The following is a 16,986-nucleotide window of genomic DNA, read 5'->3' as shown; positions in this document are numbered from 1 at the left end:
CAGCATGCCATCGCCTCTTTCCAGATGTCTCATCAACTTTTAAGGCTACAATTTGGGTACATGGAAATTAAGTAAACGTTTGCGTTACGCAGAGAAAGATTTAATACATACTTTTTTTTTTTTGTACATTCAGCTTTTGGTGCGTAGATGTTCATCTGACAGGCATGAGCCCTAGTACAGACTCCCGTTTTAAAGATCTTAGAATCTGCACTGTAGTTTCAAATACTTATGAATAAGAATGAGGGGAAAAACACTACTTCTCTTGTTTTAAATTACACTTTTCCAAGTGTGTGCAGTTTTCTGTTGCGCTATGACACCAGTGGGATGAGAGAATTTGTACAATATTTATTTGTTCCCAAAATATAATTTTTGAATTGTCTGTGAACACAGATGCTGTATATTCAGCTTGCTTTTTCAATGTGATAAGTCATCCATAATGAAATATGGTGCACTTATAAATTTAACGCAATGGTGATCTGTAGTGTCGTATTGCTATTAGCATGCAATTTTTTATGTTGTATGGTGTACTTTCTGCATGTCTTATAGCAAATAATGATCACAGGATGTTAGAAACTGGGTCTCTAGTTGGCAGATGTTTGCACCATGTCCTAGTAGGGACCACAATCCTAGTTAAGGTAAGTCGGATACACACCATAAATGAACCTGTGCTCACCCCCCCCCCCCCCCGATAGCTTTGCACCGAGCAGTCAGGCTTAACTTAAGAGGCAATGTGTAAAATATTTGTGCAGCACTTAATTACAGTAGCACAGTGATACACCACAAAAAGACTCCACACCAGGTTAGGCAAATAGAGCATATTTATCTGAAAAAAATGAGACAAAAACGTCCCAATCAGTAAAATTCAACATGAACTTGTAAAGATTAAATGTGAAAATGATGCTTAGAAGTCTATAGCGGTCAAAAGATTACTAGAGGTCACGAGGGGCTGGTGCAAATCCAAAATCCAGGCTGGCCGCAAGGGAGGGTAAGTCAGCTATAGAACCTGCACAGGGTCCGCTGAACAGTACCTATGTTGGAGCAATGTGTTGACAGCGAGGACATGATGCATTTATATTTCTGACACACTTGGAGTGATGTGTCACTTTGTGAAGTATCTGCAGGACCCACTTCTGAGGCGGGGGGGGGCTGGCTGAGGCTGGTGTAGGACTCAAAGTTTGCAGACTTCAGCAACACCAGGAGAGTTGCAAGTGGTCTTTGATGCCCCTGAGACTGCATAGGAACGGGGGCAAGCCAGCAAGTTCAGTCCCTCTTACTGCTGGACAGAGGCAGCAGGCCAACACAGCAGAGAAAATGGCAAAGTGGCAGTCCCTCCTACAGCACACAGCAGCAGTAGGCCAACACATCTCTGCATTTGCAGAGTGGCAGTCCCTGCCAATAGGACAGAAGTCCTTTTTATGGCAGTGTCCTTGGTTCCAGTAGAGTGCTGATTTGGTAGGGTTTGGGGCCCAGTATTTATACTTTGGTTCCCTGATTGTGGAAGGTGGGAGAAGCTTCCAGAGGCAGACCTTTTGAAATGTACCAATTTCTTGCCTTCCTTGTCCTGGCTCCAAGTCGGCTGGAGTGGCAATACAGGGTCGTTAGACCTTATTGTGGGTGGCCATGACAAGTCTATTCATGTGTAAGTGAGACAGTGCTAAACTCCACCCTCCACCAAGGCAGGTGATGGCCCATCAAGTCACACCTAATCTCTCAATGTATGTGGCTGTCTAGATGGAATGTACAGAATGATTAAAGTAAGAACATGGCAACTTTCTAAAAGTTGAATTTTTAGACTTCTAATTTAAATACAACGTTACTGTAAGAAATTATTTTTAATTGTGAGTCCAGAGACTCCAAACTCCACATTTCTACCTTTTCCCAATTGGGGGTTACACTTAAAAGATGTTTTAAGATAATTCCAATGTTATCCTATGGGAGAAATAGGCCTTGTAATAGTGAAAAATGAATTTAGCAGTTTTTCACTATCTTTACATGTTAAACTTAAAACTACATGTCCAATGTTTTAAATACACTACTCAATGCTCTTGGGGCTATCCAGGGTGTACCTTAAGGGTGACTTATGTAATAAAAATGAAGATTTTGGCAAGGTAGGTAGTTGCCCTTGACTAGCTGAAATGGCAGTTTAAAACTGCACGCACAAGCTCTGCAGTGGCAGGCCTGAGACGTGTAAGGTGCTGTTGTGGTTGCTGGTACAATAGGCACTGCAGGCCCACTAGTAGCATTTTGTTTACCAGCTCTTGGCACCTATGGTGCACTTTACTAGGGACTTGCAAATAAATTAAATGTGCAAATGGTGGATAAGCCAATGTTAGCATGTTTTAAGCAGAGCATGTGCACTTTATCACTGGTTAGCAGTGGTACAGTGTCCAGAATGTTAGAGACAACATAAACAATTTCAGCAAAATGTTGAGGGGAAAGGCAAATCGTGTGGGGATGACCCCGCAGAAAGCCATTTCCAACACTAGACAATGTACTTGATTAGCTGTCATTTCTCACAATGTACCAGTGCATTGTTATACAAGGCAGGACTGGAAAGGCCTTTTAATCAATCAGACATTTCTTGGTGGGTCAGGGGCTTGGAAGCTGTGATTGAAAACTAGGGCTGCTCCTGCTGCCACTTCCTCCCACAAATCTGATTGTAACAGGCACGAGGAGGTTTCAAGTGCGAAAGTGAGGGGGGGGGCATAGGGAAAGTGATCAGCGTGACAAAGGATAATAAATGGATGGAAAGAGAGCTAGCACAAGAAGAATGAGGGAGTGGGACTAGTTTGAACATTCTTGCCTGGGCTGCTTTGCTTCCCTTCTGAGCTGGATTTTTCATAACAAAAAAAAGTCATTTGAGAAGCCAGCTTGCTGTCGGAGACCTACCTTTATATCTATGCACAGTATGGGATAACAATGGCACAGAGAATCATCAATGTCCGGTCAATGCTATTTCTTTAAAAACCATATGAATTGCACTCTGAATTGGAAGATGAATGTACAAATAATGAAGAACCAAGCACATTGGAAAGCAGTGATAGGTTCAAAAGTGTTCTGGCATATAGAGTAAGTAACCACACAAAGTTGAATTTTAATTCTTGAGACCGTACAGGAAATTATCACAGTCCTTGGGAACATGCTGCCTGGGTATACCTTCAAGGAATACTACGGTTTACGTTCCCCTGCTAAGTCACTGAATGTCTCCGTCCATCTCTGCTGCAGTGTGTGAAACTTAGTCCAGTGGTCGATGCGGGGATACAAGTATGCCAGGCAGGCATTGCACTTGGGATTAATTGTACTCTTTGGAGTTTTGTCTTTGTAGACAGTGGTCTTCGGCTGCAAATCCTCATTCCTTTTCGGACTAGGTTTCCCACAACTCTTCTCCCCACTCCGGTCAAATGCAGTGGTTCTTTTGAAATCCTTCCACTATTTTAAAACCGAAAGGATTCTCCCAAAATCAGTTCGTTTGCAAAAAGAAATATATGGACACAAACAGTGGGGTGGTTGGTTGTTTTTTTTTTTTTTTGCCTTTTATTTATGCTGGATACTATCCTAGTAATCCAACGTGCGCAGCCAGGTGCTTGTGCTGTGAAGTTACATTTATTAACAGAGACCACCAAAATGCGTACTAGCAAGTTGTGATGCAGAAGTTTAGATGTTAAAAAACCTAGTTTTTTTCTTTTTCTTTTAACTGTTTGGTCAGCTGCTTGTTAGCCCACCTAAAACAAGTCATTGTTTCAAAGCTAGTAGCTGCGCATCCTGGGGTTGCCACCAGGATCATCAATAGATTTGTATAGCATTACTGCAGAGGGCGTTTTTGATTTCCCCCAAAGGGAAAAAGTATTTGGGAGAGGCAGTCCGGTTTAATGTACACTGTATTCGTAACGAATAAAGATCATAAGGCCGGTGGCCAGTTGGTTTAAACCAGGGTTTTAGCAGGCACAAAGCACTTACAAGTGTGATGTACTGAGAACCTTTTGGCTGGACTCTGACTGAAACCTGGCACCACTGTGGATGCTTGAAGTTGATTGTTAACTTGTGCACATTTGCTGCTTCTTGGATAATGAAATAAGGCTTTACCTTCCTCGAGAGAAATGGTGCTTAAAACCAATGCAACTTAATGGGATTTGTTTTCTTCTTGAGGGTGAGTTACAAGTCTGGGTATTTGGCACCCCTATACCGCAATGTACTTTCCCAGCTGCCAATGGTGCTACCAATAAGACAGAGAACCTCGGTCACACTGCATTGATCTCAGTTCTATGGTACCAGCCGTAGATGACATGGCAGTCCTTATTAGTTTTACCATGCTCTTAATATGCAAATTCCTGGTCTCTATCGTTACTCTGGTGGGCAAGAGACTGGCATTCTGCCTGACTTCTTCCCTACATGGATTTGGAAGATACTCACTTCGGGGGGGCTGCTGGTGATGCACAACACACTCCTTGCCAAATATTGGCATTAATTACCCTGTTTTTTTACCTTTCACACAGGCATGGCCAAGTGCAGCCCTTTCTGATTGAGAGCCCAGTGGCCCTTAGTAGATTTAGACAACAGCTGTGAAGTGCACATACAATGAATTGCTTTGATGTGAACCAGGCATCCCAGCCGCCTCTAAACCAGCAGCAAAAATTGAATTATTCTTCAATTCTGGTCTTCCCTGCAGTGGTCACAGTTATTGCCAGTGGCTGAGATTAATTCAAACATTCCATCCGTCACTTTTTTGTATACATTAGAGTCCCCCCTATGTGAATTGCTTGTGTTCTGGATGTTCCTTGTCTCCTTTGTTATGGCACTTTGACCATGGAAGTTTGGGACCCTGGGGCTTAGGCTCATGAAGGGAGGGAGATGGGTGCTGCCCCTTCCCCTGGTCCAAGCAATTTGAACCCGGGGTATGGGGTCCCCAGGGGGGCCCTATTAAGGCACGAGAGGGTGGTCATGTGGTCCCCGTACCTGTTTTTAAGAATTTGGCCTCTGGCAAATGGGGTCCTCAGGCCTATTAAGGCTCAGGGAGGATATCTCGTCCCTCTTCCCCACCTCTACCCTCCCTCATTTATAGAATTATAAATAGCAGCAGTGAAATTGAAGCTTGGGACAGGTGCATTCTGTGCATCATGGCATCAGAGAGCAGCTGTGTACACGCTGAGCCATGGAAATTGAGGGTACCTGACTATGGTACAGGAGAGAGGGATGGGGCTCAAAAGCATTTCCATTCTTGTCTGAATTCTACAGTGCTATTCTGTGTGCTAATTGTGTCAATTCCATGCATGTCCCCTCCCCACCCCCGATTGGATGGGGATAACTTACTGTTCTATGCTATTCAGTCTAAGGGATATGAAAGGCTATACTTTGAGTTTCCTACACAGTCACCCTTAGCGGGGGGAACGACAGGGTGAGCTGGCCTCCCCACAGGCAAACAAAATTCTGTAATAGGTCTACACTTCAATAGAAAAAAACGGAAGCACTACAATCCCTGCTGGCAGCTGAGCTGACTTAATAAAAGCAATTGCTGTATCACGCTCTGCCTTTTGAACAAAAGATTAACATAATGTCGATCAAGCGAACTCTTTTTAGACCTTATCTGAAAAAGGTTGCAGAAACAGTCAGGAGAAAAAAAACAGTGGAGATTGAAACAGTAACCGGAAAAAATGCATGCGATGAGACCACGCCCATCAAATTGCAGGTGACTGCTCGATATGTGGAACAGAGAATGAAAGACCCAGAGGGGTGCTCCAGCCATAACAGTTTACGAATCTCTGATTTCCAGAGAGCGTGGTGGGCCAATCATTTGAATTGTTATTAGGGAAAATTATTCCTGAAAAACTTGCTACGTAAGGCACTTTCATGATGTTTGCTATTGAGCAAGCCTGTAGTGCTAATATGCTCAATCTTAAACCAGACATGCTTCTGCCTGCCATTACCTCTAGATCTGTAGATGCTCCTTACATAGATGAAATTCTGCAGGCTCTCAAAGGAAGCATATTTAAACACCAACAAATGCTAAATTGGTCTCAAATGGAAGTGATGTGTGTGTGTGTGGTGTTTTTTTTATTTTTTTTTATTTTTTTATTTTTTTATAAATCATTTCCCCCCTTTCTTCTCTTAGACTAGAAGGGTTGCAATTTGGGTGGATAGAATGTCCCCATTAGTGAGTCCCTGACACTTCAGCACCAGGGAAACTGATATGCCGTAGTACATGCTACTCTAGACAGTATGCAGATGTCTTAACCATGTGCATTTTCCTAGTATGCTGATTCTGATGTGTTTGTGTGTGTGTGAGTTTTTTTTTTTTCTTTTTCTCCTGAACTAGTAGAGCTCTTAATCCCATGAGCGGGTGTCACAACAGAGCTGTGGATTTTGGCTGCAGCTCGTCTGAAGAACCTGAAGGACACATTGAAAACTAATGCGGTCCCTTAACCCCTCTGACAAGGCATTGAAACCTGGATTTATGGAGAGACCACTCCCAAGATGTTGTGAACCCCTTTCACTTGCCAACACATGGCTCCTATAGTATAATAGGCCACAAGTTGGTAATGGGCGCTATTGGTACCCCGTGCTCATAGCTCTTACTGCCTAGCTGAAGACTCTTGGCCAATCACCACAGTGCTTATTGTATACATGGCAAAACCTTAGAATTTAAAGAGCTGATTTGGAAACAGAGCGGAGACCCAACAGGACCTGACCTCTGTGCCTCTTGATTACTTTTCAAACTTCCAGGTTTCCACTTCCTGTAGATTGCTAGGGGGCGGGGTGCAATAAAGATGGTGATGAGGGGAGCATATGTAGGTAAAATATATAGTGAACTTATAAGTTGTCAATGCAAACGAGGAGACCTTGCTGGTAGATCTGGATTTGAAAGTTGTTTACAAACTAACATGGGGAAACTTGTAACACAGACTCATGGTGTTAGAAATGGGGTCTCTAGTTGGCCAGGGTGTGCATCCAGTCCAATAAGGGCCCACCACTCTAGTCAGGGTAAGGCATATACACACTAAAAGATAACCTGTGCTCACCCACTCGTAGCTTGGCACAGAGCAGTCAGGCTTACCTAAAGAGGCAACGTGTAAAGTATTTGTGCAACATACTCGCGCTAACCCAATGAAAACTCCACAAAAGACTCCATGGGTTTAAAATAGTAGACCATTTTATAAATTAAATCAAGACCAAAATGACAAAAATCCAATGAGCAGAAGTCAAGATGCTATTTTTGTTGTTGTTGTTTTTATATTTGTTTTGGTTTGTCTATTAATCTTAAATTGGATACCTGCGGGAGTAAAATGGCGACCAGAGATATCTAAAGCTTTGACATCTGATAAACGTTTTATGGAAGCTAAAGGTTTTAGCAATGTCAATTTAGCAGAAAGCATTTTGAGATATAGAGATGAGTTCTCAAACCACGAAAGAACCAGTTGCAAAACCACATTAACGTCCCATAACTCACTATATTTAGGAGTAGGCGGATTGGAAAACTTTACTCCATTTAAAAGACAGCAGACAAGTTGGTGTTCGCCAACTGGTTTTCCATTGATGTGCGCATGATTGAGGGATATCGCAGAACGATGAAGATTGATGGTTCTATAAGATTTACCTGAACTTGCTTGAGCTGCTAAAAAATAAGCGATTAAGGAAATAACTGCTGAAAAGGATCACAAGATTTTTCCACACACCAGCCATGCCATAAAGACCAGGCCGATGTATAAGCTTTTGTGGTTTCAGGAGCCCAAGATTTGGAGATATATTCCAAAGCTTCCTTTGAAATTCCTGAATAAGATTGGGAAGTCCTGTTACCTTTTGAAGAAGAAAGGATTCGAGACTTGTTGAGAATCAGATTGTGTGGGTATCCCTCCGTGTTGATGAGGAGATCTGGGAAAACAGGAAGAATGACCGGAAAATCCATTGCCAGTTCCAAAAGAGGAGGATCCCATACCTGGGGTTGCCAGAGGGGAACCACCAATATTAGACTGACCTTTTGACGACGTACTTGACAGATAACCCTGTTGATCATTAGAAAAGGCGAGAATGCCTAGTTGATTGACTGAGACCAGTCTTGTTGAAAAGCATCTGGTCTCCAACTGAAGAACTGAGGCAGTTGAGCATTTAATTGTGACGCAAAGAGAGCTGTGTGTAGAGGGCCCCATTTGTGAAATAGGGTTTTGAAACAGAATGATGACGTTTCCTATCGCTGGAATCGGACAGGAATTGGGAATCCCAATCCACTACCCGATTGAGTTTCCCTGGCAGATATTCTGCCCGGACAGATAACTTTTGTTGTAGACAAAACTCCCAAAAGCTTTTCGCTAGCTCTGCCAAAGGTTTGAACTTGGTACCTCACAGATGATTTCTGTATCTGACTGCCAACAGGTTGTCCATTCGAAGCAGAATGGAATATCAGACTTTGTTTTTTACGAAGCTTTTGATTGCAAAGGAGCCAGCAAGCATTTCTAAACAGTTGATGTGCAACGAAGACTCCTGTGGAGACCATGTACCTCCAGTTGATATTTGACCACACCTTTCGCACCATCTGGTCAGGCTTGCATCTGATTCTAACACAAGATATCTCTGAAGAGCGCGGTAATGGAGAGGACTGGTAAAAATCGCCTGAATTGATGAGGAAAGCAGACCTACAATTATTGTAAGTAACATGAGGGAGCTAGAAGGAAGGTGCAAAGAGTGGGTTTTACCTTTGTCTCAGGAAGCTGAAGAGTTGCTTCTGCCGAATTTATGAGAAATCGCAGAAACTCCAATCTCTGAGATGGGACGAGAATTGATTTCTCTTTGTTTATAAGGAATCCCAGATCCGCCAGGAAAGAACAAGTGTGGTGCATCTGTGAGAGAAGAGATTGAAGATTCTGAACCATTAAAAGAATATGGTCCAAATAAAGGATACCTTGTGTTCTGAGATGGGCTACCACAGGTTTAATTAATTTGGTGAAACACCATGGAGCGGAAAATACACCAAAAGGTAGGGGCGAGAACTGATCCGTTTCTCCTTGCCACTGAAATTGAAGACACTTCCTGTGATCTAGATGAATAGGAATAGTGAGGTAGACACCATGTAAGTCCAAACGAACCATGCAGTTGTTTTGCTGGAGAGCCTCTCTGAGATGTAAGATGATCACCATTTTGAAATGACGATATACCACAAATTGGTTGAAGTCCCTGAGATTTGACTGGTCTCAACTTTTTGCTTTTCTTGTGAACCAAAAAGATGGCACTTTAAAAAGCCCAGAGGATGAAGGGAAGTGCGTTGAATCGCATGTTTTTGAAGAAGGGATTGAACTTCCGGAGATACCAGCGAAGTCATTTCTGCAGAAAATTTTAGTGGATGAGGAAGACGTGTTTGAAAAGGAGTGTTGTAAAACTCAATAAAATAACCCTGAACCGTATGTAGAACCCATGGATCTGAATTTATGGACTCCCACCTGTGTAGGAAAAATTTTAGACGAACCAGTGTCTTGAACCTCTCCCCCCCCCCCCCCCCCCCCCCCAAAAAAATCCACAGAAATATGGCCAGAAGGTACACTTAGTGGCTGGTTGTGAGGTCCTGTGGAATCATTGATTCCTTCTTCTGAAGCCTCTTGACCTTTGGGGATAGAATTGGTGACAACGTTCTTGAGGCTGTATTATTGGAGCCTATGAAACCCTGAGATCTCGGGTTGCGTCCTGTAAAGCGACTCATTCCTCTACCGGCCCTTGCAAAAACACGATTAGAAAAAACTTTCTTTAAAGATTAAGCTTTATCTAAGGAAGCAAAAGTTGTAACGTATTTTCTCAGTTCCTTAATAAAGGAATCCCTAAACAAACCATCAGCTTTGATGCCAGGGTCCATTGATGCCAGATTATCCAATTTAGGATCGCGTTTGAGGAGCAAACCTTTGCGCCTCTCATGCGTCATAGCCGAATTGGCATTGCCCAGAAGACCGAAGGCCCTTTGAACCCATAAAGACAATTCTTCTGAATTAATAGCAAGATTGTCAAGTCTGGCAGTTTCTGCTAGGTCACAAATTTGAGCCAAAGGACCCACTATATCTAGCATTTTATCCTGGCACATAGACCATGCACTGTCAACCCCTTTGCGTGGATCTTTGCCAAATTTCGTGAAGAAAGTCAGCATGGAAGGGTCAATGGAAGGAGTAGAGGTAATATGCATTCGGCCTTCAATTTTGCTCTTGTCTGTTTTATCCAGGAGCAAACGTAATTTAGCGGAAATATAATCTCCTACGTTTTGTGAAGGAAACCATTCTGTAGAATTAGGATGGTGAATTGGCCTCGGATCAAACATAGGATTACCCTCTGAGTCCAAAATCGATTTGGATTCCGGAAGATCATTGACAGAAGCAGACTTTTTTGTTTTTTAGGATGAGGACCAGACCAAAAATCTGAGACATTTAATTCCTCATAAGTATTGTCTGAATCCGAGTCAAAATAATAATCAGTATCTTGAATGGATGAAATCACAGTCTTTTGTGCACTGTCAAGGTGCTTAATTTTTCTTTACTTTTCACTCCTGGAGCGTTCCCCCTCCTTGGATGGAGGCCTGTGAAGATCTTTGTTCTCAATTTTATGTGAGTTAGTCTCACATTCCATAAGCGCAGATTTTTTAATCTGTTGTTGACTGTTGGAAGCCACCGTGGCTTTGCGCTTTCTGCCTTCCCCTGCAGATGGAGACAATTTAGATTGTGGGCATAAGAGATAAAACAGAATTTTCTAAGTTTTTAGAAACCCTGTTCATAGATACTGAAACAGCTTTAGCAACTGATAAAATGAAATCTTTAAAAATGTTTTTAAACTCCTCTTCACTATCGTTATTTTGAAAAGCATTGGAAAATTCCATGTTATCAATATAAAAAACTAACTCAAGGAGGTAAAAAACAGACTCGCGAAGGGTTAACCTGAGGGGGAGGGAATATGAGGAGAACTGAAAGAAATGGGCGTGTTCACAAAGGGAGGCCGCGCCCCTCCGGAAAAAATGCAGAAATTGAAGCTGAGCGACTGCAGGATGCAAGCGAAGCCTCTGCTTTGGCACACGAGAGCTGAAATGTGAGCGGCGGGAAAAATGGCTGAAATTGCCGCCGGAGAGTCGCGCACGACTAAAGCGTTCTTGAGGGAAAAGAAGGCATTCGAACATCCGTGCAAGAAGGGAAACTCAGCAGGCAACGGAAGACACCACCAATAACGGGCGGGGAGGGAAGGGAAAACACGTCAAAGTGCGATATCGGACACAAAAGAGTTTCAAGGAAAATATTAGTTTAACACAGAATATAAAACTCAGTTTAACCTTAAAAATTAACATGAACCATTACATTATAAGAGAACACAGAGAAAATATATACTTATCTTGATTGCGAACAGCAAGAAAAGAGGACTGCTTGCGGTCTAGATGGGTATATATTAGCTGTATCATGTACTGATAAATTCATTGTGTTTCTTGGGTTGTTCCCATTGGCCAAGGACTTCCCTGACCTCTTGGGATTGGTGATGATTATTATTATTTTTTCTTTTGACTGTGGCTGCTGTTTTAAAGCAAGAAAAGTAAGCATAATAGGAGCCTCCAGTCTTGACATAAAATTTGAGCACACTCCTATGAAGTGCGAGTCAACCAGAGTGTTCCCGTTGTTGAAAATATGATACTTCCTTCAGTTCTGAGCAGTGTATCTTGGTCATTGGCCTGCATTTTGGCATCTTCTGGTAGTCTAGGGCTATACTGGTCTTTTTTTTGTTTCTGGCCTTTTCTGCCATGTCACGGCAAGCAACACAGGAAAAGGAACAGAGTTTTGGTTTTACTGTGAGCAGGGGGATCTTGTGCAAGGGAAGGATGAAGGAACTTGCACACTAATCTAGTTTCCAAGACTGGGGCAGGCTGTCATGCCTCTGAAAGCATGGACAATGAGTATAGACTACAGTGTGACTACTATCTTGCCCCAAACAAATACTAGACATCACACAGTGTTTCTTTATTGTGGGTGCAGGGTGTGTGAGAGATACACTTTTTTCAGTGAAAAAACACTGAAAATAAGAAATGATTTTTTTACACATAGGATATTAATATATGTTTCGAAAAACCTCAGATTACTGGGGGAAAAAAGTTCGTGAAGTCATGATTAGTAAACCTAAGCCCTTTGCGCCTCTCCCCCCCCCCCCCACCCCCACCACAAAAAAAAGTCCGGTTTATAGTTAGATGAGGAAAACGGTACTCATTCCCCAGCAATATAAACTCTAAATTGTTATCCATATGTAATGCTCAGGACTTCACCTATGATGTGACAAGATTACACCACTAATTACATCACTGGCGTCATTACATATTACCTCAACATTATCAATAATCACTTTGGATGCAGACAGATGTTTTTGTTTGGATAGTGTGCAATTATGAGCATTGCATTTGGGATGCTGCTTCCATCGCAAGCAGTAGCCACAAAGCCTGGTTTTAAGGTTATAAATCGGGTGTGCAACATTTTACAGAGCTGGTCTCTACTGTCAGCGTCTTTGATAACAGTTGGCACACCTGCTGCGAGCTTGAATAGTGTCTGTTCAGCTGAAAGCAAAACTAAGCAGGTCAGAAAAAATGGGACAGGGCAGCACAGCTTTTCTAAGCCGTAGTGAGGATCTCGTCCCAACAACCTGTGCATGCTCGGATGTGTGCGCGAGCATCGTAAAGGCCTATGCTGTTTCCCCTCTGCGTGTCTGAGTGTGTGCGTATTGTCTGGTACGTTAGCAGCATATTTGTGATAGAAGCTTGCACTTCTTCAACACATTCTGTACAGGAAAGCTCCCACGGTTGCGGTCTCTGCTTTCGTGTGTGCGCCTTGCACTGCTACTGCCAGCGCACGTTTACATTGAGGATGGCCATATTGTACCTTTTCTATATCTTATTGAAACTTGATGGAACATTTGTTTTCACTTTACAAGAACCACACTTCTGGCATAGTTACTCAAACGAACATCGTATTGAAGCTGGGCGAGATGATACACAGTGCCTTAGAAGAAACAAAGAATGAATATTTCAAGTTGCAAATTTTTAAGATAATAGAAGAGACTTGCCTTTCGTCGATAGGACAAGTAGGAAGTATTTTCTGTCGCTCGTGGTGTGTGGTGTTGTTTTTTTTTTTTTTTTTTTTTTTTTTTTTTTTTTTTTCCAAACTAGTTAGTTTGACGTGATGGATAGGCATCTAGCAGGAACATAAGTTCCTCCATGTATTATTGACATATTACGCACGATCACCGATAAGACATACGTGAATGGGTGAGTAGGGCTATGGCTTGGCTAGCTCGAGAAAAGTCTCTTTTCATGCACGTTTCCGAAAGTCCTGTTTCCAAAGACTGGCGGGCAGCTACACAGGCCAACTCACATGTAATCTGCAAGCATTAACCTAGATGCGAACCAAAAAGCAGATGAAGCGTTTTTCATAGAGGCTTTTTAAGCTGTTCACAATTCTGATACAGCTTAACCTATGCCCAGCATTCCTCGTGTGAGCTGGAAAGAACTCTGCTGTCAGAGTAAAGTTACTTAGTTGCACTAACTCTGTACTCTTATTCAAGGTCTCCTTCTGTTCCAGTCCTCGTGCATCTTCACTGGTTTCAGGCCTGCTTCCCATATTTGAAAGAAAGGTGGAGATTTGAGCAAGAGATTTGAGTGGCGGGTTTAAGAATGTTTTATGGGCAGCAATTATGGTTGCGGCTTATCTCCACATCATCATCTTTAAAGTCCTTGGATTTTAGATATCTTTTCTTTTGATCAGGCATCCTTCCATTTATAGAAATGCAACCTATGGCAAAAATCCCAGTACCTAAAATAGTTAGTGGGCACCCTGGTAACAAGTACACATAAGGTTCCTAGTACCTGCAAATGGTAGGTAATTTATGGACACACGCTTACTGCAGATGGAGCTGTAAGTAGCATTTGTTTGCGCTTTTAACTGTGGGGTAGTGGTGTTCAACTCTTATACTCGACTGTGAGATCATCAACTCGTGTTCCTTGTCCCTTTAAAATGTGCTCTTGTTATCAGGCGGTTCACGTGCCACTCTTCAACCACAAAACCTGAAAGTGGCCCTGTAAAGTTACTGTGTGACTCGCTGGTGCCAACTCTGACTGGTTGAGGTCTGATCCTGACAGCAGTCATATGCTGGGAGTATGTGGTTAAATGACATTTGTCGGTAAGTAGCTTTTCTTGATGACATTATGGCACAAAGCCTTTTTTTTTTTTTTTTTTTTCGCACTTTTCAGTAATCATATGTGCCAATTAAAATGCATTTAGGCAATCTTAATCTTAAACCTGAGAACCTAGGTAGAATTTGTATGCCTCCCCATGCAGTGTACTTAGTTTGTCCATGGCAGCGTTAAAAGGTGAGAAGTAAGTGGTGGGGGGGGGGGGGGGGGGGAGAGGTGTCTGTCAATTTAATTACTGTTGCAGAAACTTGAAAATACGTTTTGTTGATCATCAACATTTAAATTCGCTAAATCTGTTTGTTTTGTTATGGTTTGCATGTCAGCGTAGTGGTCAAGAGAAGCAAAACAATCATTGAAATGAAGCATTGAAGTGTGTGTTTAATTTACGTTGATTTGGGAATGTACTGAAAGCAATCACTGGTGATGCGTTATCAAAAGTCAGATTGGCATGAGAAGGGTCTTGGTTAAGTTACTTTACCTATTTTAAATTATCTAGAATACATCCCCACTCGCACGTGATCTACGGTGACTTGGTCGACCCAATGTATAGCCATAGCTCATATTATCAGCCCACTTTTCACAGATTGTTGATATATGTACAAATTTACTGTTTTGTTTTAACTGTATTTCCTTTCTGAGCTAGGGTCACTCTTAATTAATAGCAAAAGTGTTACTTTGTTGTAGATGAGAGATAAGCCTCTTCACGGGAGACTTACCTCGTAAGTATAGACCAGGTGAATACTTCTATTTCTCTGTCCCATTTATTTTTTAAATGTCTGTACCGTTTGCACTCTTTTTAAAAACTTAACTCAGTCCATGAAGATTTTTCTAATGGAATCTGTATTGTATTGCATTTCACAATGTCCTTTCATTATTCATTTTAGTTTCTTTCTGAAGGCCATTGTTGATAGGGTATGTTTCTCAAAGTCATCTATGGGGACATGTACTCAAGTAACCAGTTTTTCATCACACTTCATGGCATCCTCTACTATCTGTTTCAGGTCTTGGTGTCATTGTGTAGGTTGAAATTGAAGCTTGAGTTGACATCTTTACAATTACGGTTTGTGGTGTCCTTTTAATCTGTAGGAAGTTTTGCCACTGGTCACCCAACAAATGTATATAGAATCCAAAGCCCCCTGAAACTATAGCAAACTCACAATAACCAACCTCAAACCTCTTGACTATGTGTCGCCATGATTTGGCCACGCGGGCCAATGAAGTCTTGTTGCCTGATTTTAAAAAACTAAGGGCTAAACTAATTAGTTTATTAGAAAACGGGTGGGGTGGGGGGATATACTCCTGTGACATCAGTGTTAATAGCCTGATGACATGAGTAGGCAAGGTGTATGGGGAGTTTTCTGGCACTTCCGGGTCTCCTTTCTGATTCATGTCTCTAATTTGTTTGTATTGCGGCTTGCTGCAGGCTCCAGTCCAGTGGCTTATAAACACTAAGTGGTCAGGGCAAACAATTGCAAAGCTTCATTAAGGGGAAACAAACAGCCATGGTTTCTCAGTTTAAGTGTTTAGTAAATAATTAAAGTTGTTTTCAGCTATTTGTAGTGGGCTCAGGACACATACTGTAAAAACGCAGCACCCATTGCATCTTGTAGAAAGCAGCTTTAGGCATACCAGGGTCCTCTAGTAGTATGACACTTTCAGTAAACTCCCTTAACTCTTAAGAACACACGATTTTTTGCACATGCAGACCATTGGCTAAGTCCATATTTTGGCCATTTCATAGCTCATCTACTATTAGAATATAGGAGGTTGAAGCGTGTCTTCTGCTTTTCTTTGGAGCTGAGGAATGTCAAATTTTTTTTTTCATGATCTCAGAGTGTGAAGGAATCCAATAAAGGATTCTTATATACCTCTTTCTCTGTGAATCTATGCGAATACCAGACCTGTTAATTTGTGTTAGTAAAAAAAAAAAAAAAAGTTTAAAATCTGGTTTAATGCAGAGGGTTTTGTTGGTTACTTTTTATTTACATACATTTTTCAATTTTGTTCAACAAAGAAAAACACTTGGGTGTAATACGCCCCTATTAGATCTAACTAAAATAACACAGATTCACATATTTCTCCTTCTGATGGATACAACTACCTGTGGATTCCTCACCTAATGAATACTCCCATGGCGCCAGCATCAGACGGAAATCTTCTTCCTAGTCTCTGCACGTCGACGAGGACGTCACTCTAGCCCACGCGACGCCGTCTGCCGTCATACAGGCAATAAGAGGTCCTCGCCGACGTCAGTTCCCTTTTTTCCGTGCATTCGAAACGGTTATCTTCGAGGGAGCTACTGTTGCTTTCGAAGTTACAGTGTGTTTTTCTGCTACGTGATTTTTATCTGAGAGTTACTATGTCTCAGAGGAAGTCTGGTTTCAAGCCCTGTTGGGAGTGTGGGGGCAAGATGTCCGTTACGGACCCGCACTCGGACTGTTTATGGTACTTAAGCTCCGACCACGATGTCGCAACATGTGATTCATGCCAACACATGAATCCCAAGGCCCTAAAAGAGCGAGAGGCTAAACTCTTTATGGCGAAGTCGAAGAGGAAGGAGAAGAAGCATCATAGGAAGTCCTCCTCGCCGAAGACTCATCGGCGCCATCGAGATTCCCGGCGCCGTAGGGACTCACGGCGCCATTCCAGCCAGAGGTCTCGATCGAGGTCGCCTTCAGCTCGGCGTCGTAAGACTTGGGAGGTCAGTCCCACAGTCACTCCACATCCATCGACCCCGTTGCCTTCTCCGGCTTCGCCGACTTCGCCTGGGCAGACATCTTCCGTGATTGAAGTGCCGCAGCCTCAGGTGTGCTCTC

At 42.4% G+C, this 16,986-nt stretch overlaps 1 protein-coding gene across 2 annotated transcripts in view; it reads left to right on the top strand.

The window, feature by feature from the left end:
- The window catches only part of SLC25A29 (solute carrier family 25 member 29), a 45,795-nt gene that overhangs the window by 5,969 nt on the left and 22,840 nt on the right, over positions 1-16,986 (top strand). Inside the window, exon 3 of one of the 2 annotated variants that reach the window (XM_069208326.1) lies at positions 14,855-14,889. The exons of the other annotated variant lie outside the window; for it this stretch is intronic. The gene's annotated coding sequence lies outside the window, so the exon portion shown is untranslated. The remainder of the gene's footprint in view (positions 1-14,854; positions 14,890-16,986) is intronic. 2 annotated transcript variants of the gene reach the window in all.

Source organism: Pleurodeles waltl, chromosome 9 (assembly GCF_031143425.1).
Source record: "Pleurodeles waltl isolate 20211129_DDA chromosome 9, aPleWal1.hap1.20221129, whole genome shotgun sequence".
In the NCBI taxonomy this organism is placed as follows: domain Eukaryota; kingdom Metazoa; phylum Chordata; class Amphibia; order Caudata; family Salamandridae; genus Pleurodeles; species Pleurodeles waltl.
The sequence above is the reverse complement of the archived record's forward strand: the minus strand, read 5'-3'. Positions and strand labels throughout refer to the sequence as shown.